At 44.0% G+C, this 27,797-nt stretch overlaps 1 protein-coding gene across 2 annotated transcripts in view; it reads left to right on the top strand.

Annotated features, from left to right (window-relative positions):
- Positions 1-27,797, top strand: part of rasa3 (RAS p21 protein activator 3) — a 179,622-nt gene that overhangs the window by 26,315 nt on the left and 125,510 nt on the right. Inside the window, exon 1 of one of the 2 annotated variants that reach the window (XM_048532326.2) lies at positions 1,160-1,286. The exons of the other annotated variant lie outside the window; for it this stretch is intronic. The gene's annotated coding sequence lies outside the window, so the exon portion shown is untranslated. Of the gene's footprint in view, positions 1-1,159; positions 1,287-27,797 lie in introns of those variants that run through there. 2 annotated transcript variants of the gene reach the window in all.

The raw sequence follows: 27,797 nt of genomic DNA, 5'->3' as shown, positions 1-27,797 counted from the left end.
ATCTCAGTTTAAAAAAGGAAGTGGGAAGGTTTGAGACCCCTTCAGCGCAGGTTTGAAATTCCTTAAAATTGCACCCTGATCCAAAGACACCCTTTCAAAGAAGGATGGAGGATGTGTTAAAATTTCTCTCACTCTCATAGTTAACTGTCTTTCACTAACACACTTGACTTGCATCTCCTGTGGCCACCAACAGTGACAGTGCCTTTAGAAACCTCATCCTGTTTTCACTGCCATTTCCTGCATAAATCTTCTTTGTCTTCTGCCATTAGACCCTCTTTAAAGCCCACCATCGACTTGGTGATGGTTTTGGCCACTTGACCTGCAGTTCCAGTTTTACCCTCGTTATTATGAACTCCGATATCCATCTTCTCAGGGCAGCCAGGGATGGGCACTAAAAGCTGGCCCAGACAATATAAATTACTAGTGGGATGGCAGATTGGCCCGAGAAAAGGTTGGAGCATTTTACACAAAAGGTGGTAGTTCGAGTACATTCTGAGCGGTAACAGTGTGGATTGAGATTAATGACTTCAGGGAAAAGATAAGGCAATGAATGGGTCCAATAGAAGGTTTAGATCTGGAAGGCTACTCTCTAATAACAGCAGGAGCTGGTGAAGGATCAGCTACATTTGTTAAAGGTGATACAATTGCCTATAGCAATACATTTGCTGATCACAACTTAGCCTAGCAAGATGTCCCACTGAGTTTCACAGGGATATTTCAAAGCAAAATTTGACAGAGCTATGTCAGGAGATTTTGGGATGGCGGAGTAGTCCCAAAAGTAGGTTTTAAAGGGAGTCTTAAAGGAGAGAGAGATCGTGTTAGTTGGGGAATGTCATTAGTTATTGTCCAGGCATGAATTAGAGATGAAGAAATTATGTTGCAGGATACTGAACTCTGCATATCTGAAATGGTTAAGTGGCTCAGACAGGGAGGGCGATACCAGAGCTGGTATTTTTAGCAGGGGTCGGAGGAAGTATTTTTTTCCATCGAGGATGAACAACAGCTGGAACAGATTGTTGGAATGGATTGTTGAGGCCAGGAACACTAGGCCTATTGAATTAGCAGCTATATGCTGGAGGATGGTCAGTTTGTTTTTCTAGAAGGATGAGATTAAACAGATCTAAGGGCCTTCTTCGCAGAAATCTCTCCTGTGCTTCAGAGGAAGTTATACAATGTACTGCAACCGGATTGCCAGTGCAAAGCTATTTACGTCACCCTGAAGCTACAGCTGCATGAAGGAGACCTGACCTTAATGAAACATAGAAGACCCTGAGAGGACTTGTAAGGTTAGATACCAGAAGAATGTTTTCTCCTGTGGAAGAGGCTAGAACTAGGAGGCAGGCTTTAAATTAAAGGGTGTCCCTTTCACGATGGCGGGGGGGGGGGGGATGATTTTCCTCTTGGAGGGTTGGTGGTGTATGGAATTTGCTTCCCCAGAAAGCAGGAGAAGCTGGGCCATTGAAATTACTCAGATTATAGTTAGGTAGATTTTTGATTCACCATAGTGTCGAGTAATGGGAGGCAGACAAGAAAATGAAATTGAGACCACAGCCAGTTTAGCCATTATTCTTATTCAATGGTGAGCAATCTTGAAGGGACTTTGCTAACTCTTGCTTTTCATTATTCGCTGTCTGCTCCTGAAACAATTGAATCCTCAATGGGTTAGTCCTCAGGATATCTGCCAAAACTTCCTTTTGTTGGTATGTTGTGTTTGCAAAATGCTTATTGTGAATATACTTAGTCAGCAATGCCTGCAAGTTTTTTATTTTGTGGGTCTTAACATTGATTCATGGTCAGTGGTTACAATGTTTGCCTCTGAGTGAAAGGGTCATGGGCTCAAGTCCTACTCCTGAGGCTTGAGTAGGTAAGTCACTCTGTCACTTCCAGTGCACTGTTTACTGTCTGAAATGCTGCCTTTTAGGAGAGACTTTGAAATTGAAGCCTCAGCTGTCCCCTGAGGTGGACATAAAAGATCCCATGACACTATTTGCAATAAGAGCAAATGGATTCTCTTTGGAAAATGAGTTAATATTTACCTCTGAACAAGCATCACTGAAAATAGATTTAAGTGGTCATTTTCTCATTGATGTATATGGGAGTATGCTAAGTACAAATTAACTAATGCATTTCCTGCATTGCAACAGAGAATATACTTCCAAATGTTCTTAATTGACTGTGAAGCACATTGTGATATCTTGAGGTTGTGAAAAAGTGTTAATTAAATGTGGGCTTGTTCTTCCTTGACCTTTGATACAGCTTGTTTGAGTTGCTATCTTTATTTACAAGAAGATAAAAATATTCCTCAGATCAGTTCATACAAGGTATAGATGCTTGATTTCAGGTTTATTCACAGTTTAATTCACAGAATCTAGTCACGCCAGTAAATTAATACACTTTGAAAAAATTGAAATCAGTCAATAACGGGTTAAAATCATCCTTTGAAAGTTGTTTTGTGTTTCCAGTTGGATAATCCGCAAGATTAATGGATGAATCAGTTTTTCGTAAACGTTCATAATGTTATAAGCAGTTCCTGTGGGTTTCAGTTTGTTCAGAGTTCAAGTACATTACTGGAATTAAAGACAGAATGAACCGCCTCTGAAATTAGAGCAGTCAATCATTCATCATTAAAGATGGTGATGAGCAGGTGGTCATTTTAATTCCAAATACCTCTAATATCTTGGACATGTGTGGTTTAATTAGTATCTAGAATAAAGTCCATGTATCCCAACTAATTTTTACATCAATCAACCTGCCCTTGCCTAGAGCATGTCTCAAACTTTCATTTTATACTTTGATGAAAGCTAGAAGCTCTCATTTTAACCTTAATGTAGGGACAGGAGCCATTCATTTAGATCATAGCTGATCGGTCTCAATTTCATATCTATTGCTCAATAAAAATCTATCAATCTCAGTCTGAAGTATTAAAACTGAATTTGTTAAGTGTGTACAAGAAAATTTTCTGATTCAATATGTGGAGGCACCTACTAGAGAAGGTGCAAAACTTGACCTACTCTTAGGAAATAAGGCAGGGCAGGTGACTGAGGTGTTGGGGAGGATCACATTGGGGATAGTGACCATAATTCTATCAGTTTTAAAATAAAGATTGAAAAGGACAGACTGGATTAGAAATTGAAAGTTCTAAATTGAAGAGAGGGCAATTTTGATGGTATAAGGCGAGAACTTTCAAAATTTGATTTGGGGGGAGCGGAAGTTTGCAGGTAAAGGGACGGCTGGAAAATGAGAAGCCTTCAAAAATGAGATAATGAGAGTCCAGAGACAGTATGTTCCTGTTAGGGTGAAGGGCAAGGCTGGTAGGTGTAGGGAATACTGGATGATTAGTGGAATTGAGGTTTTGGTCAAGAAAGAGAAGGAAGCATAAGCCAGGTATAGACAGCAGAGTGAATCCCTGGAAGAGTATAAAGGCAGTAGAACTATAGAACTCAGTGGTTAAGCACTGTTGCCTCAGTGTTGGGGACTTGGGTTCAATCCAGCCTCAGGCAACTGTCTGTGTGGAGTTTGTATGTTCTTCCCGTGTCTGTGTGGGTTTCTGCCAGGTGCTGTGAGTTCCTACCCGAGATGTGCAGGTTCGTGTGGATTGGCCATGCTAAATTGCCCATAGTGTCTAGGGATGTGTCGGATAGGTGGGTTAGCCATGGGAAATGCAAAGTTAAAGGGATAGGGGAGTGGGGTGGGATGCTGTTTGGAGCCGTGGCATAGACTTGATGGGCCTAGTGGCCTGCTTCCACACTGTGTAGGTATTCTATATATTCAGTGATTCTGTACTTAAGAGGGAAATCAGGAGGGCAAAAAGGGGACACACAATAGTTTGGCAAATAGGGTTAAGGAGAATCCAAAGGGATTCTACAAATACATTAGGACCAAAGAGTAACTAAGGACAGAATAGTGCCCCTTGAAGATCAGCAAGGCCACATGTGTGTGGATCTGCAGGAAATGAAGGAGATACTAAATGAGTATTTTGCATCAGTGTTTACTGTGCAGAAGGATATGGTAGCTAGAGAACTTGAGGAAATAAACAGCTACATTTTACAAACTGTTCATATTACAGAGAGGACGTCTTAAAATATAGAGGTGAATAAATCCCTGGGACCTGATCAGGTGTACTCTAGAACACTGTGGGAAGTGAAGTAAGAGATTGCTGGCCCCCTTGCTGAGATATTTGTATTATCAGTAGCCACAGGTGCAGGAAGACTGGAGGTTGGCTATTGTGGTGCCACTATTTAAGAAAGGTGGTAAGTAAAAGCCAGGGAACTATCAACCGGTGAGCCTGACATTGGTGGTGGAGAAGTTGGTGGGGGGAATCTTGATGGACAGGATTTACATGTATTTAGAAAGACAAGGACTGATTAAGGATAGTCAACATGGCTTTGTGAGTGGGAAATCGTGTCTCATTAACTTAATTGAGTTTTTTTGAAGAAGTAGCAAGAGGATTGATGAAGGCAGAGCAGTGGATGTGATCTATATGGACTTCAGTAAGGTGTTTGACAAGGTTAGATCACACAGAATAGTGGGAGAACTATCCATTTTGCATTCAGAACTCGCTCGAAGGTAGATGACAGAGGGTGTTGGTGGAGGGTTGCTTTTCAGACTCGAGGTCTGTGACCAGTAGTGTGACACAAGGATTGGTGCTGGGTTCACTGCTTTTTGTCATTTACATAAATGGTTGGATGTGAACGCGGGAGGTATGGTCGCAAAGTTTGCAGATGACACCAAAATTGGAGTTGTAGTGGACAGCGAAGAAGGTTACCTCAGATTGCAATGGGACCTTGTTCAGAAGGGCCAGTAGGCCAAGGAGTGGCAGATGGAGTTTAATTTAGATAAATATAAGGTGCTGCTTTTAGGGAAGGCAAATGAGGGCAAAATGTATACGTGTAAGGTCCTGGGGAATGTTGCTGAACAAAGAGACCTTGAAGTGCAGGTTCATATTTTCTTAAAAAGGAAGCTACAGGTAGATAGGATAGTGAAAAAGGCGTTTGGTACACATGCCTTTATTGGTCAGTACATTGAGTATAGGAGTTGGGAAATCATTTTGTGGCTGTACAGGACATTGGTTCGGCCACTTTTGGAAAACTGCCTTAAAAGTTGGTCTCCCTGCTATAAGAAGGTGTTGTTAAACTTGAAAGGGTTCGGAAAAGATTTACACGGATGTTGCCAGGGTTGGAGGGTTTGACCTATAGGGAGAGGCTGAAAGCCTATTTTTTCTGGAGTGTCGAGGCTGAGGGGTGACCTTGCAGAGGTTTGTAAAATCATGAGGGGCATAGATAGGGTAAGTATCTAAGATCTTTTCCCTGGGATGGGGGAGTCCAAAACTAGAGGGCATAGGTTTCAGGTGAGAGCGGAAAGATTTAAAAAGGGACCAAAGGGGGAACTTCTTCACACAGAAGGGGGGTGCATTTCTGGAATGAGCTGCCAGAGGAAGTGGTAGAGGCTGGTACAATTACAACATGTAAAAGACATCTGGATGAGTGAATGAATAGGAAGGGTTTAGAGGGATATGGGCCAAGTCTGGCAAATGGGACTGGATTAATTTAGGTTATCTGGTTAGCATGGACAAGTAGGACCAAAGGGTCTGTTTCCATGCTGTACATCTCCATGACGCTATGACTGTATGATTGTCAGTCCGAAAAGTGTTTTATTGAGAGTGGTGGAATGGGGGAATGCCAGATTTCGCCTCAGCTTCTTGTGAAGCAGTGCTTCCTGACATCACACAGAATGGCCTGAGTTTAATTTTAAAGTCATGACGCCTTGTCCTGGATACCCTCCACCAGAGGAAATACTTTCTATCGATACTATCAAATCCTGTCATCTTCTTCAATTAGTTTACCCGATGATAATTTGTTTATCTCAAGTTCTCAAACTGATCTATTTGAATTAAGATACAGAAATTTCCATTCTGTAACAGGATATTTTAAATTCCAGTACCTTATGATGCCATTATTTGTGTGTAATTCCAGTGTCAATGCCAGCAGTTATTTGACTCTGTGTGTCACACAGCAGCTCTCACACAATGATCTTATGCTTGCTTGTTAGACAGGAATTTCCCTACAATGGGAACCAAGGAATGTTCTCCCCCATTGTTTATTGTTCCCCGAGAATAAAGGGTGAGAATGTGGGCAAGTGGTCTTGAAGCCATTAGTTGTGATTAGGTAATATTGCTGAGCCCATTACTAATATCTGAGACCTATTTGGGTTTGGATGGTGCAGTTAGGTTCATGATATGAACCCACTGAGCCCACAGCCAACTAAGCAAAAAGAATTATACCATGTTTTCCATACTTGGTTTAAATAATTTTTAAATTAAAACTTTAAACAAATAACACATGGCACTTGAATGTCACCTTTAATATAGGGCACTGCACAAGTTCATTTTCAAGCAAAATTTTACACCATTCCACGGGAGGAGATATTAGACCAGGTAATGAAAAGCTTGATCAAAGAGGTAGATTTTACGAAGATAAGTGTAATTAAAATCAGGGATGCTCAACAGGCCAGAATAGGAAGAGCACAGAGATCTTGGAGAGTATTAAGTGTTGCAGAAGGTACAAACCTGATTGCACAGAAAGTGTATCATGAGTAGTTTTGTCTTTTGCTTAATTTTCTGCACAGTTGAGTCTCTATTTAATTCAGGTGAGGGATTTTTCTATTCCTCTACTCAAATTCTATTGCAATAAAGGCCAATGAACCATTTATCCCAGATAATAAAGTGTGGAGCTGGATGAACACAGCAGGCCAAGCAGCATCTCAGGAGCACAAAAGCTGATGTTTCAGGCCTACACCCTTCATCAGAGAGAGGGATGGGAAGAGGGTTCTGGAATAAATAGGGAGAGAGGGGGAGGCGGACTGAAGATGGAGAGAAAAGAAGATAGGTGGAGAGGAGAGTATAGGTGGGGAGGTAGGGAGGAGATAGGTCAGTCTAGGGAAGCGGACAGGTCAAGGAGGTGGGATGAGGTTAGTAGGTAGGAAATGGGGGTGCGACTTGAGGTGGGAGGAAGGGATGGGTGAGAGGAAGAACAGGTTAGGGAGGCAGAGACAAGCTGGGCTGGTTTTGGCATGCAGTGGGGGGGAGGGGACAAGCAGGGCAGGTTGTGTGATGCAGTGTGGGGAGGGGACGAACTGGGCTGGTTTTGGGATGCGGTGGGGGAAGGGGAGATTTTGAAGCTGGTGAAGTCCACATTGATACCATTGGGCTGCAGGGTTCCCAGGCGGAATATGAGTTGCTGTTCCTTTATCCCCTTCATTGCTTGCCATGCATGTGAACTCTCAGTGACTCATGAACTAAGTTCCACGCATCCCAACCACTTATTTGAGACATTTGTGAATTTCTGTCTTTCCTACCAAAAAGGCAACTTCTTATTTTTACACAATATAATCCAGTTGCCAAGTTCCTACCCATTCACTCAGTTTGTCTTCAATCCCCATGATACAAACACAGTGAATGCTGGAGAAACTTGACATATCTGGCAGCATTTGTTTTAAAACGATCTCCAAATTTCTCTGTGTTTGACCTTGTATCCTCCTCACAACTCACATCCTCAACTGGTTTTATGTCATTGGCCATTTTGGAAATATCCATTCGGCCCCCACATCCAAGTTATTGATATAGACCGTGGATAGCTTATCTATATGGTCCCATTAGAAACAGCCAGTCATCTTTGGAATGACCTATTTATTCCTACTGCCCACTTTCTACCTGTTAACCAATTCTCAGTCCATACCAACACATTACCCCTGAATCCCATGTTCTCGATTTTGTTCAGAAACCTCTTCTGAGGGATTTGATGAAGCCTTCTGAAAACCCAAATATACCACATCCACTGGTTCTCCTTTTTCTATCTGTTGGTGACATCCTCGAACCTCCAACAGAGTAGACTAATATGATTTTGTAAATCCAGGTTGACTTTGCCCATTCTTACCATTATTTTCCAAGTATCCAGTTATCATATTCTGCATGACAGATTCTAGCATTTACCTTCTATAGGCATCGGGTTAACAGGTCTGTCATTCTCATTTCTCTCTCCCTCTGCTCTTCAATAGTCGGATAATGATTGTTATTATGCACTCTACACGAACTGTTCTAAAACCTGTAACATCTAGCATGATGATCACCGATGCACCAAAATCTCTACAACATTCTTGGATGTAGATCATTAGGTTTGGAGGATGTATTAAATGTTGATCTCATTAATTTCTGCGGTACTACTTTTTAACCGATACTGATTTCTTTTTGTTCCCCATTCCCTTGGCTCTCCTGTAATTCTGGGAACTGATCTGTCTTTCCCCCATGTGGGCAGACACAAAAGGCTGAAGCTTACATTTTTTGGCATTCAATTTATGGAGGGATTCCTGTAGCAAGGCTAACCAAATATTCATTATAGACCTGAGCAAACTTGCCTCTTTAATTACCTATCCCCATCCCCACCATGTCCCTCATGCCCACTTTACCTTGCGCCATTCCTGGAAAAACTCGCCACTGCTGGGATAGCCTGGCCTTGACTGGTATTCTTTGAGCTCCTGCTGCCTTCAAAAGCCTGTATTGTACACAGTCAGTGCAGAGCTGCTCTGCGTGCCTCCTGACATTTATGCTGGATGTGACAGACAGGGGAAACTTGGAGTCTGCTGGACAGAATAGTGTCGAGGCAGGATTTCCTCTTCCCCAGACCAGCAGTAGACAGAAGACCAGAGCAACCTGGTCTGTGGTTACCACCTGCGTCAGTGCAGCTGTTTGGAGCAATGCCTGGCACTGTCCAAAGCAGGTCAATGCCCTTCTCTACTCTTCTTTTTTTCAGAATCCCTACAGTGTGAAAACAGACCCTTCAGCCCGACAAGTCCACTCTGACCCTTCTAGCATCCCACCCAGATCTATCCATCGATAACCACCTAATTGACACATACCTGAACACTACGGGCAATTTAGCATGGCCAATCCAATCTAACCTGCACATCTTTGGACAGTGGGAGGAAACTGGAGCACCCAGAGGAAACCGACGCAGACACGGGGAGAATGTGCAAACTCCACGCGGTCGCCTGAGGGGGGAATTGAACCTGGTCTCCTGGCACTGTGAGGCTGCAGTGCTAACCACTGAGCCACCGTTCCCCACCCCACCCCCGACATGTTATACTCTGCCAGTATAAGTTGCACCAATTCCCTCCCACAGGACGTTCTCCCACTGCCTGAGTTCCTGTACTCACCTCCCATCATCCTCATGCTCCAGCACGCTCAGTGTTGCCTGCGTTCCCACACTCACTGTCACCCACCCTAACCCTTGACACAACTGACCCTGCATGTTCACCCCCACTCCCAGCACTGTGTACACATTTTCTTCGGACAACTCCTTAACTGCACCAAAACTATCAGCATTACCACCCATTTCCATCTTCTGTAATCATTGCCCCTGTCTCATTTCAGGAGGAAAACAGCCCACAGTCGGACAGAAAGAGTCAGGATGGATGGTAAGCTGTCCGACATTTGGCTCTTTACCCCTTAGAAGAGAATCCTTACTCTGACCACCATGAGAGGCTGACTGACCATTTCCAAGCCTCTGGACTAGGGTGGCTTGGTGGCTCAGCTGTTACAGTGCCAGAGACCCCGGTTCAATTACAGCCTCGGACAACTGTCTGTGTGGAGTTTGCACATTCTCCCTGTGTCTGCGTGGGTTTCCTCACACTGTCCAATCATGTGCAGGTCAGGTGGATTGGCCATGGGAAATTACCTATCATGTTCAGGATGTGCAGGCCAGTTGGATAGTTTAAGGGGGTGAGTCTGGGTGGAATGCTCCTCAGAGGGTTGGTGGTGGACTCGATGGGCAGAATGGTCTGCTTCCGTGCAACCTGGTCTAGACCATGTCCTGGGTGTGTGACACTGAGTGCACAGTGCCCTTGCTGCGCATTATAATGAGAGTTGCTGGTGCCGACCAAAGTGCAGCATTAAGATGCGGAAGTATCCTATAAGTGGATCAAGATGTGCCATGAGTGTTCTTAGATGATGGTACATGTAGGATGCCAATGTGTGTGACGTGTGGTGTGTGTGTGTCTGGCTAGTGCCCATGGAAGGTGATCAGAGACGCTGGTGTCCGGTGTGCAGTGAGCTGAAGTCTCCAGGTTCCTGCTGTTGATTTCCATGCTGAGATTGTTTTGATGCCCATCTTGTTTGGCACCTTTGGTAAGATGGGAAACTGAATATGACAGAGGTGTTTTAGGCCATTTATGAGGTGGTTAGCAAGCTGTAATCCTCTTTTGTCGGCAACTCAGTGCTACCTCATGAGCAATTCATCACATTGCTCGGCAAAAGCATAACAGATGCAATGGGATGCTCCCAATATTGAGAGAGCTCACTGGACTTCTTGTTCAATTCTGTCACAAACCACACCATAGTCCGTATCACTTAGACCCACACATGATTCTTTCCAAGGTATTTGTTTAGTTTCTTAGTTATTTCCTTATTCCCTATTTTAAATTCTCCTGTCTCTGCCCTTCGTAGGCTCGCATTTGCTGTTGGTGATCTTTTTCTCTTTATATACCAATAGAAGCTTTTAAAGTCCATTCTTACATTTCTTGCCAATTTACTTTCACATTGTTAAATTTTTAAATGCTCCCAAAGCTTAGATTTATTATTCTATTGGGAAACTTTATGAATGTCTTCTTTGATCTAATGCAAACTTCCAGTGACACATTTAATGTTACTTAGATCATCTGTTGCATTGAACCACTTGAAAACTACAAGAACAGAAGATATTTTTGTTCATGTCAGTGTTTTCCCTTCACATAAGCAAAAAGCATATTTATCCATAATGTTCCCAAGTGTATTCATCTTCTCATCCTTCTGATCTTTATATCTGGGTTGGGCTGTAAGTTGAAAAGGCTCAGAGATAAGGGGAACTGCAGATGCTGGAGAATCCAAGATAACAAGGTGTGAAGCTGGATGAACACAGCAGGCCAAGCAGCATCTCAGGAGCACAACAGCTGACGTTTCGGGCCTAGACCCTTCATCAGAGAGGGGGATGGGGAGAGGGTTTTGAAATAAATAGGGACAGTGGGCGAGGCGGACTGAAGATGGATAGAGGAGAAGTTAGGTGGAGAGGAGAGTACAGGTGGGGAGGTGGGGAGGGGCTGGTTGAAAAGGCTCAGCGTGTAATCTCAAATGTTGAAAATGTGCCTGACCTGACCACTAACTCTGAGAGTGAATCCCACAGCATTATAGCTCAGTCTGTGTGAAGAAGTTTCTCCTGTCCTTTATACTCAACATACAGCCCTTTCCTCTGACCACTCACCACCCCAACCATGAGATACCAGCCAGTTTCTTGCAAGCCTTGCTCATACTGGCTAATGTGGCCTGGGGTAGGAGACACGACTAATATTTCTTTGCGTGTTCTTGACAAAGGAATATTCCTGATCCTGTAGCCCTGCTGAACTAACCCAGTCTTACCCCAATCCCTGATCCATTTGGTGCCAGGTTGACTGTCCTCTCTGAAATAACTCCACAGATGCCAGTATCCTGTTACCAAGTCACCCTTTATTTACATGTGGAGAGTCCTTGACACTGATCCAGTTTCCTCAGAGCCAGCTCTCAGACTGAACAGAACCTCTGACATTCCTGTTCTTACCTGTCAGCCAGGGCTCCCTGATTGAACCAGATTAACAGCCCCAATCAGGGAATTAATTTTCTGTGAGGTCCGCCTGGTTGACCTTTTTACAATCATGACAGTCTGTGGTTGGAATTAGGTCCCAGTTGAACTCCTCTGACCCTGATCTGGGCGTTGGAAACAGGATTGATCTGTTCCATTATACCTTGTTTATCTACAATATCTGGTAGTTAAAATCTCAGGCTTTGGGAAGGTAGTAAATTAGATACGAAATAAAATTGAACAAAGAATTAGATTTTAGTCATGTCCTTTACACTCCCCCATACAGTTTACTTTCTACATGACTGGCAGAGTTAAAATCAGGTCTTTCGTTTCTAAACACACAATATTCTGGGGTAGGACAGAAAACACCCTCACATTAAAGTTCTATTTATATTTCAAAGTTGAGATCTGAAACCAAAAGGCAGCAGACTCTCGGGAGAATACCACAAGTGTGAGATTATTTAAATAAGTTATGATATAGAGTTTTAAAATGCTTTGCCAAATTGGTTATTTGCATTCTTTGTTAAAGTAGTCGATTAACATTGATCTTATGTAGCCAGGTTTTTAGAAGCTAATTAAAATTCTTTCCTAATAATTTTGTCTTTTTTTGGAATGAAGAATTTTTGAATGCTAGAATCAGACCAATCCGAATGATGCCAATCATGACAGTACTGGCTCTTTAACTGGGCTATCCAATTAGTCCATCTCATTCTGCTTTTTCCCCATATTCCTGAAAATTTCTCCCCATCAATGCATATCTAATTCCTTTTGGAAAGTTTCCTTTGAATCTGCCTCTACCAGCCTCGCTGAACATTCTAGAACATAACAACTCTGCATTCTAAAAAAAGTGCCTTCATCTCTCCCCATTCTTTTTTGGATTACTTTCAATCTGTCCACTGGTACTCCTGCCAGAGGAACACGGCTTCTCCTTAATTACTACATTTAAACTCCTCAGTTATGAATATGTCTACTAAATCAGGCTGTAACCTCTGCTCCTCCAACAAGAACATTCACGACTTCAGCAGTCTCTCTACACAGCTGAAATCACTGATCTCTGCAACAATCAAATAAATCTCTTCTCCCAACCTCCCTAACGCCCATTAGTTACATCATTGGTCATTACTAAGATTTTAGAGTCCATTATTAAGGATGAGATTGTAGAGTACTTGGAAGTGAATGTAAATTAGTCAGCACAGCTTCGTTAAAAGCAGGTCATTGCCAGACAAACCTGTTGGAATTCTTTGAGGAGGTCATGAGCAATTTAGACAAAGGAGAATCAGTGGACATGGTCTATTTGGATTTCCAGAACGCCTTTGACAAGGTTTCGCACAGGAAGCTGCTAAATAAGACAAGAGCCCATGGCGTTAGGGGCAAAGTACTGGCATGGATAGAGGATTGGCTGCCTGGCAGATGGCAGAGTAGGGACCAGGGGTTTTTAGCAGGATGGCAGCCAGTGACTAGAGGAGTTACACAGGAGTCAGTGCTGAGACCACGACTATTCATGTGATGCATTCACGATCTGGATGAAAGACCTGAGGACATTGTTGCTAAGTTTGCAGATGACACAAAGATAGGTGGAGGGACAGCTCGTGTTGAAGAAGTGCTATCTAACCCCAAGAGACTTCATCTCACATCTCAGCAAGGTTACTGTAGGGTTAATAATGCCAGGAAGCAAGCTCAGCAAATGTTTTTCATGTTTTTCGTGTGGTTTTGTGTGTGACACCCAAAGCTATATCTGTCCTTTTCAATTGGTGCTTTCCCAGCTGTGGTAACTCTTATCAGGCAGTGTCATTTCCCTGTCAATTTGGTATCTTTGCTTTTCCTTAAACCCAAACTTGTTTTGACACTGTTAAGATTATTTCAAGGCATTGCTATGTAAACAGGCTGAAGTTGCTAATTTTTTTTATCATCTTGGCTTTGTACATGGACCTTTGGTTAGATGTCCTGGAAAAACAATGGTTTTCAAAACTTAAAACCTGGCTTTAAGTTTCCTGAGGTTTTCCATTTCTAAATGTGTAGAGGGTAAAGTGATCTTGTTTAATCTGTGACATTCTCTGAGTGAACGGAATTCCTTTGGTGGAGTTGAGGTGGTGCGGCCCATCCCAAGATCCCTTGGGTATCTGCAGAATTCAGTGAATATATTTTATTGTTTAAATGATGTGGACAAAATTACACCAACAACCACAGCCTTTCATCCAGAATAAATAAAACCTTATATTTCCATTGCATCTTTCCCAACCTCAGGATGTCTTAGTCACTCTACAGCCAGTTTAAATACTTTTGAGTGTAGTCACTCCTGTAACGTAGGAAATTCAGTTGCAAATTGGCGCAGAGCATGTTCCCACAATGAGGTAATAACGAGCTACATTTATATTCAGTGATGTTGGTTGAGGGAATGTTATCTGTCATAATGGGATGAAATCCACTCCTCTTCATTGAATTGTTTCGTGGGATCTGTTACAACACTTCATAAATGCAGATGGGCTTGCTTTAACATTGCATCTAAAAGAAGACACCTGTGACAGTGTAGCACTCCCTCAGCACTGTACTGCAAGGGTCTGTCAAGCTCGTGTGCTCAAGTCTGGTGTGGCTTTGTATGCCATCACATTCTGCCAATCAGTGTTCCATGGCCAATAAAAAACTAGATCATTCTACTGTGTTAGTGTGCTTCTTGCTAAGTGGTGCAATGTTGGATGTGTGCTATAATTTCCAAATGGATGTTTAAGATCCCAGAATATAGAATTTGAAGAAAAGAGATACAAAACTATACAGAGGGGCAGTTTTTGCACACAGAGGATGATGAACGTCTGGAACATACTGTTAGTGGTGGTCGTGGAAGTGAGTACAATTTTTGCATTAAAGAGACATTTAGACAGATACAGGATGGGATAGGTATGGAGGGAATGGACCAAACACAGGCAATATGGACTAGCTTAATTATGCAGCATGGGCAAATTGGGCCAAAGTGTCTATTTCCATACTGTAGACCTCTTTGACGCAAAGAGAAGTGTCCTTATGGCCCTCGAACAAATAGTTGCTGGTCTAGTAATCCAGAGCACAGGATTAATTAAAAAGGCAAATGGAATTTTGTCTGCCATTGCTAGAGGGATGGAGTTTAAAAACAGGGAGGCTATGCTGCAGCTGTGTAGGGTCCTGGTGAGGCCACAGCTGGAGTACTGTGTGCAGGTTTGGTTTCCTTACTTGAGAAGAGATATACTAGCACTGGAGGGGGTGCAGAAGAGATTCACTCGGTTGATTCCAGAGTTGAGAGGGTTGGATTATGAGGAGAGACTGAGTAGACTGGGATTATACTCATTGGAATTCAGAAGAATGAGAGGAGATCTTAGAGAAACATATACGATTATGAAGGGAATAGATAAAGTGGAGGCAGGGAGGTTGTTTCCGCTAGCAGGTGAAACTAGGACTAGAGGGCATTGCCTCAAAATAAAGGGAAGCAGATGTAGGACTGAGATCAGGAGGAACTTCTTCACCCAGAGGGTTGTGAATCTGTGGAATTCCCTGCCCAGTGCAGGGGTTGAAGCTACCTCGCTGAATGTTTTTAAGGTAAGGCTAGATAAATTTTTGAATGGTAAAGGAATTAAGGGTTATGGTGAGTGGTTGGGTAAATGGACCTGAGTCTCAAAAAGATCAACCATGATCTTATTAAATGGCAGGGCAGGCTCGAGGGGCCAGTTGGCCTACTCCTGCTCCTAGTTCTTATGTTCTTATTAATACTCTGAAACGTCGATCCACATCTCACTATAGTAACTGGAAAAGTTAAGTTGAATGAATCTGAATCTGCAATGTGATGCCGGTTATGAAACTACAAGATTGTCATCATAATGCATTTGGTTCACTAATGTCCTTCACAGGATGTAGACTAACATTCCTACACAGTGTAGCGTATGTGCTACTGCAGAACAGAGCAACATGCCCGACTCTGAACTGTCATCTGAAGTGGCTGAGCAAAGCACACACTTGTCTGAAAACCCACCGCAGAGAAAAGCAGATGTGTTCATCCGCCCCACATGCTGCAGTGGTTCAAGAGGCTGGCTCAGCAGTATCTTCCCCAGAGTAATTAGGGATGGGCAACAAATGCTGGCCTTCCCAGTGATGCCCATTACAAAGGATTAACCAAAGCACAATGCCTGGTCATTTGTTTCATTGCAGTTTGTGGGAACTTGCTGTGGGAAGATTGGCTGCTCTTCTTCACAAATTCTAATAAAACATTCTGTGATTTTTCAGTATAGTTACCTCTGATTAAATCTCACTCATTCTATCACTTGTCATATTATTAGAGCCAAACTGTACTAGTTTGGTTTTGGGGAGTGGGGAGTAGAGATAAGATTTGGCTCTTAAACCTGGGTTGTTTCTTCATGCTGATATCACATGCTGTTAATTCATCATTTGGTGGTCAGCTGAAGTGGCATTTGTTCCTGACTAGAGTTAGGAGTCATCGTGGGGTTTTTTTTGTATAAACCTAGACATAGCTTTCAGTAAATTGCTCAGTAGTTTTTCTCAAAATAATTGTGAATGACTTCCGGACTTTGATGTTTAATGCTGTTGATCATGTAGATATCCAACAGTGATGGGGATATGTTGAAGAAGACTTGAGTAATTTGTCTGTTCAGTGTAGTTTCCATCAGTCATGCAGTGAACCTTGGATCACACTCAGGGGAATGTGTGTATCAGTGGAAGGATGAGTTCAGAAGGAGAATTGGCTTCCTTGTCTGAACTTGTCTTTGGCATAGCTAACATAAGGCAAAACAGGAAATACAAAATAAATTCCCTCATTAAAACTGTAAATGTGGATAAAGAAATTCATAGAATCCCTGGAGTATGGAAGCAGGCCATTCAGTCCACACTGACCCACCTCCCTACCCATTCCCTGTAATCCTGCATGGCTAATCCACCTAGCCTGCTCATCTTTGGACTGTGGGAGGAAACCAGAGCACCTGGAAGAAACCCACACAGACACAGGGAGAATGTGCAAACTCCACACAGACAGTCGCCTGAGGGTGGAATCGAGCCTGGGTCCCTGGCACTGTGAGGCAGCAGTGCTAACCACTGAGCCACTACCACCCTTGGCCCAGATTTCCTGACCAATGGATCATTATTTTTGCAATGTGGATAGAAGTTGCATATGAAGACCCTGCAGAATTCCCAGAGGCAGGCTCTGAGGGAATTGAAGATTTGGAACCTTCCAAAAACATCCATTTTAATTGGATTCCACTGCAGTTTAGTAAAGAGACACACAGAAAAGTTAGGGTATTTAAAACTTAGTCCAACGTCTGAGTAAATGTTCAACTGACTCCCAGCCTACCTCAAACACCCTCACTTCACTTTCTGTAGACTTGTTACACCCGTCAGATCCTGACCCACCAGCCTCCCCACTCCCTCAGGACCCCACACCCTGTCCTCAGGAGCTAGTCCCTCTGCTATGCCACTCTCCCAGGTCTCAACACACACCCTAGGGTTGTCAGTCCAAAAACATCCCCTCCCTCCTGACTCATAGCCCATCTCCAGCTGCCAGGATCTGAAACCAACCTCACATGGCCAACAGAACCACTGTTGACTCCCCTGCTGGGCTCCCCCCACAACTCACATCCTCCTGGATGCCATCATCCCATGAGCTCGAAGACCCCTCTCCTATCCAGCAGACCTGACAGTCTAACCACTGCATCACCTCCCCGAATCCCTACCCTCCTGACACTCTACTTACCTGGTACCCTACCTATCTGGCTCTCGGCTGCCTATACAACTGGCACACTACCTACTCAGTGCTCTTCTTCAACCCATCTAGCACCCTAACCTCACACTTACCTTCCATAGTTAACGGTTCACAGGAGATCTCAGAGTGGCTGTCTGACATGCTGGAAGTCACAGAACACAGCAGCTGACTGTTGTGAGAAAGGGTGTGTGTGTGTGGTCTGCCTGTCCCTGACTGTGCTGCGCAGTGAGGGCCCTGTCAGATTTATAAAGTGTGGTTCTGCATTTCTGACGGTTCCTTGACTGGGATCGCCTGTTGGAAATGAGGAGCTCTCTGTCAACCTAAAATAAGGAGTGGTGTGGTAAACTGAGTCTGGTTGCTCCTCCTCGCAAAATCCAGGCCATTATTCAAAAAGCAGGAAGTCTGTAAATGGAAAGTCGAAAATTTAGTGTGTACCAGTTCCTAAGAAGGATCTCTAATGGTGATGACATGGAATTTTCTTTACCTTGAGTGGTATCGTTTGGGGCAATGAGCAGGGACGGTAGAAGATCTGACATTCTTTCCATCAGAAGGCTGGCCATGAATCTGTCCCACTCATACCATGTGCCATTGGCATGGGTTTGAAGGATTTATTCAACCTGTTTGGCTGTGATATGAAAGCAGTTTTCTTGGTCACCAAATCTGGGGTGGGACTTGAAGCTGGAGCTTATAACCCAGAGATAGGAACGCTACCCACTGCCATAGACTTCCACCATATCCCTATAGTTAATGTCAAATAATTTTCATTAGCTTAGTCGTTGTATTGTTCCACAGGAGCAACATTCAGTGCATTGAGCTTTCTGAATGGATTGTGGCTGATCAAAACTTCATTGCAATTATCCACTTTTGCTCCATATCCCTTAAATCTCCTGAGCCAACAAAAATCGATCAATCACTGTTTTGAAAGTTTCAATTGAGTCTCTGCCTCAACAGCTTTTCAGGGGAGAGTTCCAGATTTCCCTTTCCTTTGTGTGGAGAAGTACTTCCTGGCATCATGAACAGCCTTGGTCAAATTATAAGGCTGTGGGCTCTTTGTTCTGGACTGACTGCACAGAAAAATAGTTTTTCTCTTTCTAATCCATCCAGATGAATCAACCTAAACATTTTGATTGGATTGTGACTTAGCGAGATCTATGCCGATCATGATTGTGTAGCTGATATGAGAATGATCGTGTGGACAGAAGAAGGGTCTAGGCCCGAAATGTCAGCCTTCCTGCTCCTCTGATGCTGCTTGGCCTGCTGTGCTCATCCAGCTCTATACCTTGTTATCTCAGATTCTCCAGCATCATCAGCTCCTATTATCTCTTAGATGAACTGTGTTTGATAAACTACTATGTACGGTTGTAAATAAACGTATGATACATTACACAAAGAGTCAAGACACTAGCTTGGTGATAAGAAGCAAACAGCCTCAGGGTATATGCAGACACCCACTACCTGAGGTATTCCAGGCTGGCATCTTAGATCATAGAATCCCTACAGAGTGGAAACAGGCCATTCAGCCGAACAAGTCCACACAGCCCCTCTGAAGAGCATCCCACCCAGACCCATTCCCCTATTCCTGATTTCCTCATGTCTAACCCCCCTGACCTAAACATCCCTGGACAATTTAGCGTGCCCATTCCACCTATGCTGCATATCTTTGGACTGTGGGAGGAAAACAGAGCACCTGGAAGAAACCCACACAGACACGGGGAGAATGTGCAAACTCCGCACAGACTGTCGCCCGAGGGTGGAATTGAACCCAGGTCCCTGGCACTGTGAGGCAGCAATGCTAACCACTGAGCCACAGTGACACCCACTTCTTGTGTAGGCAGCAGTATTGGCTTAAACCATGAGGTGAATCACAGTGAGGGGATCCTGAGCCAAGATCAGATGAAAATGGAGACGCAACTTTGGAAAAGACTCAAAGGCTGAACAGGACCTCAGAAGATGTTGGAGGTGCAGCCGAGTGAAAACCGGAAAGATGTCAAAGAACAGGAAAAGACCCTGGATGTGTTAAAGTTACAGGGCTGCAGAGTGGGAAGACTCTCAAGGGCAAAAAAAGGAACCTTGGAAGACTTTACAATGTGACCACGGACTGGCAATGCTAGAAAAGCATTGGATTGCAACTGTTCAACAATACAAAGAAAAATCCCAAGCACTGACCCAGGTCAGCCAGGTGCAGTCATCTGTCAGGATGGCATCTCCAGTAAATTCCTTCCCTTTACCTCAACCATTTGATACCACAGATGGTCCACATGAGGACAGAAGTGGAAGCTTTGAAAGCACCAGTTTCACTGCCATTGAATGACATCAGGCTTACAGGGGAAGGAGCAATGCCATTAAATCAGCACATTTTATATACTGTGGGTCTGTTTGTAGAAGTTCTGCTAAGACAAAGTGGGGAATAAAGTACTACGGAGTGCAATGAATTAATTAAAGCATTTAATGCATACTTGAGCCCAAAAGACATTTGTTAATACTTAGCAATTTCAGTGTTTGGAAGAATTATTAGAAGCCTTTTTAATGGATTTATGTTGTCTGGCAGAGTGTTATAGATGCACAGTTTTGAAAGATAACTTGCCTAGAGAGTATAGGGGAGTCTGTATTAAGGATGAAGAGTTATCAGACTTTCTACAGTCCCAGAAGGATTTGACATTGGGACAGGCAATCCAATTGACTATGGTGGCAGATCAAAATTCTGTGCCAAAAGGAAACTTTGAGGATTCTTCTGGCATGGTCACATGGGTAAGCCCAAAAATGGTGTTATCACCTTCCCAAACGCTTGGCAAAAAAGCAGAAATCAAGGTTATTGATCATCCAGACAGGAGGCACAGATCTTTAGATGTATGGGCAAATCACTGTGAAGCTCAGATACAGAGGATAAAATGGCAGTGAAACACTGTATACATTGAAGAATTAGAATTCCTCTTTATTTATCAGGAATGCGTGTACTTATCTGTCTGTCTGCGAGAGTGTGTATGCAATTCTTCAGAAGGAAGGTGGGAGAGAACTTCCAAAGCTATTTAAAGCTGAAGCAAATTGAAGCAGGTATATCACATTACTCTGCAAGAAGATGCTAAGCCCAACTGCTTGCATACTTGCAGGATTATTTTTTATCCCCTGACAAGAAAACCAAAATGTTGGTAAGACAGCATGATTAAAAGCAGGGTCTAATCACCATTGACAGAACCAGCACGGTGGTAACTTAGAGACCATTGGAATGGACAATAAATAAATAAATAAATAAACTATTCCAGTGGGGCCCACATTTCGTTTATTCATTGAATGCGGGCATTATCTAGGCTAGCATTTAGTGCCCAGAGGGTGGGTAAGAGCCAACACATTACTGTTGATCTGGATTCACATGTAAGTCAGACTGGGGAAGGATGGCAGATTTCCTCCCCTAAAAGACATCAATGAACCAGATGGCTCTTTACAACAATTTATAATAGTTACATGGTCTCCCTCAGGCTAGCTTTTAATTCAAGATTTTTGCTGAATTCAAATTCTACCATACAAATTTGAACACAAAACGTTAGCCCAGGAATCTGGATTACCACTGTGGTCACCTTACCACTACACCACTGGAATGAATATTAAAAAATGGGATTTCTGCAAGTCACGATGATGTAAACTGTTGACCTGACTCTGTTGTGAGTAAGAGAAAAGACACCCAGCTTAGAATGGTAATAAAATGTGAGGCTGGATGAACACAGCAGGCCAAGCAGCATCTCAGGAGCACAAAAGCTGACGTTTCGGGCCTAGACCCTCTGCCGGAGACACGAGAGAGCTGTATTTGATGACGGGCTATGTTCAGATCTAAATAAAGGCATGTTGTAGTACATAAGGAGATGAAAAACCTTACTGGGTGCTGAGGAACAAGCAGCCTCAGGGAATGTGCACATGCAGACACCTGAGGCAGCCCAAGGTATGAAAACACTGCTCCCTCAATGCACAACAGAATAGTATTGGCTTAAAGTTCAAGATAAAGCATGCATCATTTAATTTCCTACCCTTGAGGGAATGGAAATGGGACTATCAAACCTGAGCTGATAATTTAAGCTTTTCAACACCAGTATCATTCTGGTGGAACTGCTTTATATCCTTCTCCAGTAGTTTGCTAACTGTGATTAAACCTATTCCTGAAGGCTTTGTCATGGATTGTCCCAAGGTCCCACCATTAGTTAACCAGCATATCCATCCTTGCAAAATACTTCTTGCACCAATTGGAAAGTAGCAAGATTGGTAAGTAACAACATAGGCCTTGGATGTTCCTCCCAGGCAGATGTATGCCTACGATGGGAAAAATGTGTGTCCCAGCCATGGCTTTCAGAAACGTGAAGAAACAGCTGTCATCCTGTCAGGTGTTGGTACTCTCAGTTCCCAAGTGAGATCTCCCCATACAACACTGGGATGTATTAGAGAGGAATGCCAACAGAGTATCCAGGACTTTGGCTTGTACACAGCCTAAATATGTTCAGGTAGAGAAGGAAGGTCAGATTGGGAGTCGGGAAGTTCCACCAATACTGTGGCGGACAGAAATTTGTAAAAATAATGGACCATGAACCCCTGATGAGCCTGCCTAAACAGGACAAGGCAGTGCCACCCATAGCTTCAGGCCAAATTGTGCTGTGGGCTCTAATACTAAATGCATATAACTAAAAGCTGGAACACTATCCGGGAGGCCAAATAGCGAATGCGGATGCGGTGAGCAGCCTCCCGCTAGCAGAGACACTGCTGGTGGTGGAAGAGTCTGTAATGGTTTTAAATTTTCTAGACACACTTCCAGTCACAGCTGACACTCTCAGGCTTTGGACGCAGAAAGGTCTTGCCTTGGCAAAACTGAAACAGCTGGTGGTGATGGGGGAAACCGAAGGGCTATCACAAGCAGAATTGAAACCTTTTTGGACCTGAAGAGACCAGATCACAGTAGGGAATGGCATATTGTTATGGGGAGCAAGAGTGATTGTCCCGAAAGGATTGCCACCGGACACTGGCTGAACTCTAGTAGGGTCATCCAGGGGTTTCCAGAATGAACATGTTGGTGAGAAGGTATATCTTGGAGGCCGGGATTGGATGCAGACATAGCTGTGTTGGTGGGGCAGTGCTCAGAGTGCCTACGAGGCCAAACATTACCACCAGCAGCTCCCCCACATTCTGGTAATGGCCGGGTAAACAGTGGATTCAATGGCACGTTGACTGTGCAGTTCCTTTCATTGGTTCAATATTCTCAGTCATTGTGGATGCCCCCACAAAATGGCTGGACGTGCGCAGAGTTCATTTGCCAAACATGCAGACAATGATACAAAAACTGAGAGCATCTTCTGCAATACGTAGACTCCCGAAGTGTTTTCCACAGATAACAGGCCATCATTTACCTATGGGGAGTTTGAGTATTTCCTAAAGCTGAATGGTATTTGACATGTAAGGACTGCCACATACCATCCGTCACCTGATGCTCTGGCAGAAAGAGCAGACCAAATGTTGAAGGCAGGCTGAAAGAAACAGCCCAGAGCTTCACTCGATACCAAACTGTCCTGGTTCCTATTTGATTATTGGATAACCCCTCATGTAACAACAGAGATAGCTCCAGCAGAGTTGCTGATGGGGAGAAGATTCTGCACCAGGTTAAATATGACCTTTCTGGACCTGGAGGATGCGGAGCTTGAAATGGCATCAAGAATGCCAGTACTGGACACCAAATGCTGCTAAGCAAGGGACAGCTTACTTCAGGGGGCAAAGTTTGGCGTAGGAACCATGGGAATGGCCCTGCATGGGTAAGGGGTGTGGTGTATATGAGGCCAGGTCCAGTGATGTTATAAATTTGGGTAGGTGCGACAGTCCTGAACAAGCACATGCACCATACGAACACTGCAAACTCTGCCAACATTGTGGGAGCAAAATGTGCCCTGTTCTTTGACAGCTTTTCCAACTGTTGCAGAACCCATAGGTTCTCCCTCTTCATCAAGCATTACAGATACCTCGGTATCTGAGATGGACACAGTGGATGTTCCTGCTTTGATGCTTTTGCTGCCTGAAGAAGACAATGAATTTCTTCTGAGATTCTCCAGGCACAAGAGGTGAGCTACTGTGTGTTACATGCCACTTATATCAGAGGCAGAGTTGGAGGGACCTGACGTGGTGCTATAATGCCCCAGGAGGAGCTGCCAGAAAAAAAATGGCGTACATTCTAGGACCCAGTGGTGGGTGAAATGTACTGAGTGTAGCAGGGTCAGCCAGGTGGACTTCATAGAATGTGAATTCCCTGATCGGGTCTGTTAATCTGGGAGCCCTGGCTGACACATAAGAACAGGAATGTTTGACATCTTGTTCACCCTGAGAGAGCTGGATCAGTGTCAAGGGCTCTCCACGTGTAAATAAAGTGGGCTTTGGTGACAGGATAGCGGCCAGTGTGGAGTTATTTAAAAAAAACCTTTTTGTCTCTACCATGATTATTCTGCAGGGTTGCATGGAGCAGCGTGAATTGAGCGCTCTGTACAAAAAGCAGGAGAATAAACTTTTCTCACATTTCCTTCTGTCTCAAACTTTCTGCAGCCCAGTCGGAGAACTGCATCAGTTTCTGTACATATTCGTAAGATTTGTTTAAATATCTTCCATTTGTATGAACTGACTGTGTCTAAGAAAGGATATTGTCAGGAAAGACTGAACTTGCTTAATCTCTACTATCTATAAATGAGAAGAAAAGTGATCTTATTAAGATATTTAAAATTCTGAATGGCTTTGATGTTATAGACCGAGAAAAGATGTATCCACTTATGGTGATGACCCAGTCTAGGGGCCAGAAATATGTGATAATCACTAATAACTTCAATTGGGAATTCAGGAGAATATATTTCCTCAGAATGGTAAGAATGTGGAGCTCAGAAATTATAGCACAGAAACTAGCCTTTGGATCAACTACTCTTTGCCAGGTGAACCTCTGCACAAACCTACTGGTCCCATCAACATAGAGATGATTCCTTTCTGTCTCATCTTTATCCAGCTTTCCGTAAACAAATCTATGCCATTCAACATGTAACCTGTCACAGAGTCTTCCAGATTCTTACTACTCTCTGGGTCACAAAAGTTTAGGTCAAATTTCGTATCTGATTTATTTGCGACTGCTTCAAAGCCTTTGATTGGATTCCTAGTATCATCTCTACAGCATCTCTTTCATAATTTACTGAGATGCATCAGTTTCTGCTTCCTCAGAAAAATTGCACAAGTTGATTCATTGTTTCTATTAGTTATACGTCACTTCTGGTATCACTCCTGTCGAGTGCAAAGAGAACACTGCAACACACGTAGAGCAATGAAGAACAGGAAATTACATATAAAGAATGCAATCTAAATTTACAAAATGAATGCTTTAGGAAATTGTGCATGAAGGGTTGTAATCTCATTTCAGAATTTGGGTAGGGGTTATAAACCGCTTGCGGTTTGTTGCTGTAGTTCCACCTTAACGCCTCGAATAGATTGCTTGCTTATAATTCATTTCCTGTTCTCCATTGCTCTATGTATAGTGTATATTTGGCATTTCCTGTTGTGGAATGTTTGATGATGACTGTTATTTTAGGGGGCCAGACTGTTTATCCCAAACAGTTGGAAACTGCTGGAAAAGGCTGGCTTAAAGAAATGTAGGTGGGAGCCCTGTCTCTCTCCCAGGTTACCTTTGCTGTGAATACGAAACATCCAGAGGGTATCCTGAGCTGATTTGTAGCAGCATGTATATTCTCCATGATCAGAAGGAATCTGCAGGATTCTCCTGGCCAGTTCAATTGTTTTTGGGAATAGCCAGACGCAGGAATCTTGTGAAACTGTCCAGAATGGAAGGGGGTGTGTGTGGCTGTTTTGGTAATGTTGAGCCGAGACACGGGGATGAGCGACTTGAGAGGATCTCTGTGTGCAACTGAAAGGGAAGCTAAGAGTTTTGTTTGACATCTTATTCAATGGATGGCACTTCTGAAAGTGCAGCATCCTGTCAATACTGACCCTCTGACAGTGCAGCGCTCCCTCAGTACTGACCCTCTGACAGTGCAGCGCTCCCTCAGTACTGACCCTCTGACAGTGCAGCACTCCCTCAGTACCGACCCTCTGACAGTGCAGCGCTCCCTCAGTATTGACCCTCTGACAGTGCAGCACTCCCTCAGTGCTGACCCACTGACAGTGCAGCGCTCCCTCAGTACTGACCCTCTGACAGTGCAGCACTCCCTCGGTACTGACCCACTGACAGTGCAGCGCTCCCTCAGTACTGACCCTCTGACACTGCAGCACTCCCTCAGTACTGACCCTCTGACAGTGCGACACTCCCTCAGTACTGACCCTCTGACAGTGCAGCACTCCCTCAGTACCGACCCTCTGACAGTGCAGCACTCCCTCAGTACTGACCGTCTGACAGTGCAGCGCTCCCTCAGTACTGACCCTCTGACAGTGCAGCACTCCCTCAGTACCGACCCTCTGACAGTGCAGCGCTCCCTCAGTACTGACCCACTGACAGTGCAGCGCTCCCTCAGTACTGACCCTCTGACAGTGCAGCGCTCCCTCAGTACTGACCCTCTGACAGTGCAGCACTCCCTCAGTACTGACCCTCTGACAGTGCAGCGCTCCCTCAGTACTGACCCTCTGACAGTGCAGCGCTCCCTCAGTACTGACCCTCTGACAGTGCAGTGCTCCCTCAGTACTGACCTTCTGACAGTGGAACTCTCCCTCAGTACTGACCCTCTGACAGTGCAGCTTTCCCTCAGTACTGACCCTCTGACAGTGCAGCTTTCCCTTAGTACTGACCCTCTGACAGTGCAGCTTTCCCTCAGTACTGACCCTCTGATGGCGCAGCGCTCCCTCAGTACTGTCCTACTAACAGTAGTTTTGACTCCCCCAACTGTGCCGTGCTGTCTTAGTGCAGATCTTTGGACATTGCAATGCTTTCAGCACTGACCTTCCAACTGTTCCATGCATCCTTCATACTATCAATCTGACAGTGTTGTGCTGACCCTGCAATAGTGCTGTGCATGCTTAGTATGATCACCACCGATAGTGCGATTCTCTCACAATATTCATCACCCCCCCCTCTCCGGCCAGAGCGATGCATTGACAGTACTGACCCCTCCCACACTCCTTTAAAGTGCGGTACTGTCACAGTCATGATTACCCTACCCTTTATAGTGTGATGCCTTCACCGTACTGACCTTCTGAGTGTAAGTCTTGCAGGACTGCACTGTTTTTGCTGGCCTGGGCTGTGCGTTCAAAACTGAGGAGTTTGATGTGAGCCCACAACCTGTTGATTTGGTGACCTGAGTGCCATCCACCCTTGTATGATTGACACAATATTTTGTGCTCACTTGGGGGGCTTGGGTATCGTTGTCTTTGGGTCAGCATTATTGTCCATCCCTAGTTGACCCTGGAAAGGTGTAGGTGAGTTGTCTTCTTGAACCACTGCAGTCCATGTGCTGTAGGCAGATCCACAATGCTATTAGGGAGGGAATTCCAGGGTAATGACTCAGAGCCGACTCAGAGCCAACAAAGAAATAGCAATATATTTCCAAGTTAGGATGGTGAGAGGCATAGAGGTGAACTTGCAGGTTGTGGAGTTTGTTTGTTTGGAAAGTGTTCGCTGTTACTGAGTGTCAGTGGCAGAGGGAGTGGATGTTTGTTCATTAGGTAAAATAACTTCACAGTTGAAATGGGTGAAAATTCATAGTAGAAATGTGTATTGATTTTCTTGGTAGCCCACAAGCTGTTGCGGTTCATTCATTTTCAACATTTTATTTGAACGGTGTGGTCTCTTTTTTGGGTTTATTTTCCTTCCGTGATCCATTGAGGAAGTTCTAGGATATGGAGTAATCAGCTAGAAATGAAGTTAAGGCCACATTGGATTGGCCATTGTTGTATTGAATGGCCAAGCATGCTTGATGGTTCAAATAACCTATGACTGCTGATATTTCTTGTTCTCTTAGACCTTGTACAGTGGTATCTGGGTGGCCAACTGTGAAACAGTCTTCCAGTGTTGCAGTTACAGCTCCTCTCAGTTACCTTCTTTCCCACTGATTGATGAGAACCTCAGTAACTACAATGTGAACCCTGTTTCAACAAACACAAAACACACACCCTCACAATCACACACCTGCACCAGCACATGCGCTTGCTTCACTTGAATGTTGAGGCTCTTTGAAAAATGAGTGTGAAATACTTCCAATGTTCCGAGAGAAATGTGAAGACAAGTTCTTTAAGGACCTTCCTCTGTTTCTGCCCTTGCTGGAAGTTGCCAACACTGCAGAACTTCCCAGGACTCTATGATTTTGGTTGTGGATGGAGGTGGCTGAAGGCATTTTCATCACACCAACACCTATGCACTGCTACAGTTCAGCATCTTAAGCTTTGTCGCCAATAGCCGAAGTCAGCGTTGCAGTTCACAGGGCAGTGCACTG

Source organism: Stegostoma tigrinum, chromosome 6 (genome assembly GCF_030684315.1).
Source record: "Stegostoma tigrinum isolate sSteTig4 chromosome 6, sSteTig4.hap1, whole genome shotgun sequence".
Lineage (NCBI taxonomy): Eukaryota > Metazoa > Chordata > Chondrichthyes > Orectolobiformes > Stegostomatidae > Stegostoma > Stegostoma tigrinum.
This window is presented reverse-complemented; position numbering and strand designations above follow the sequence as displayed.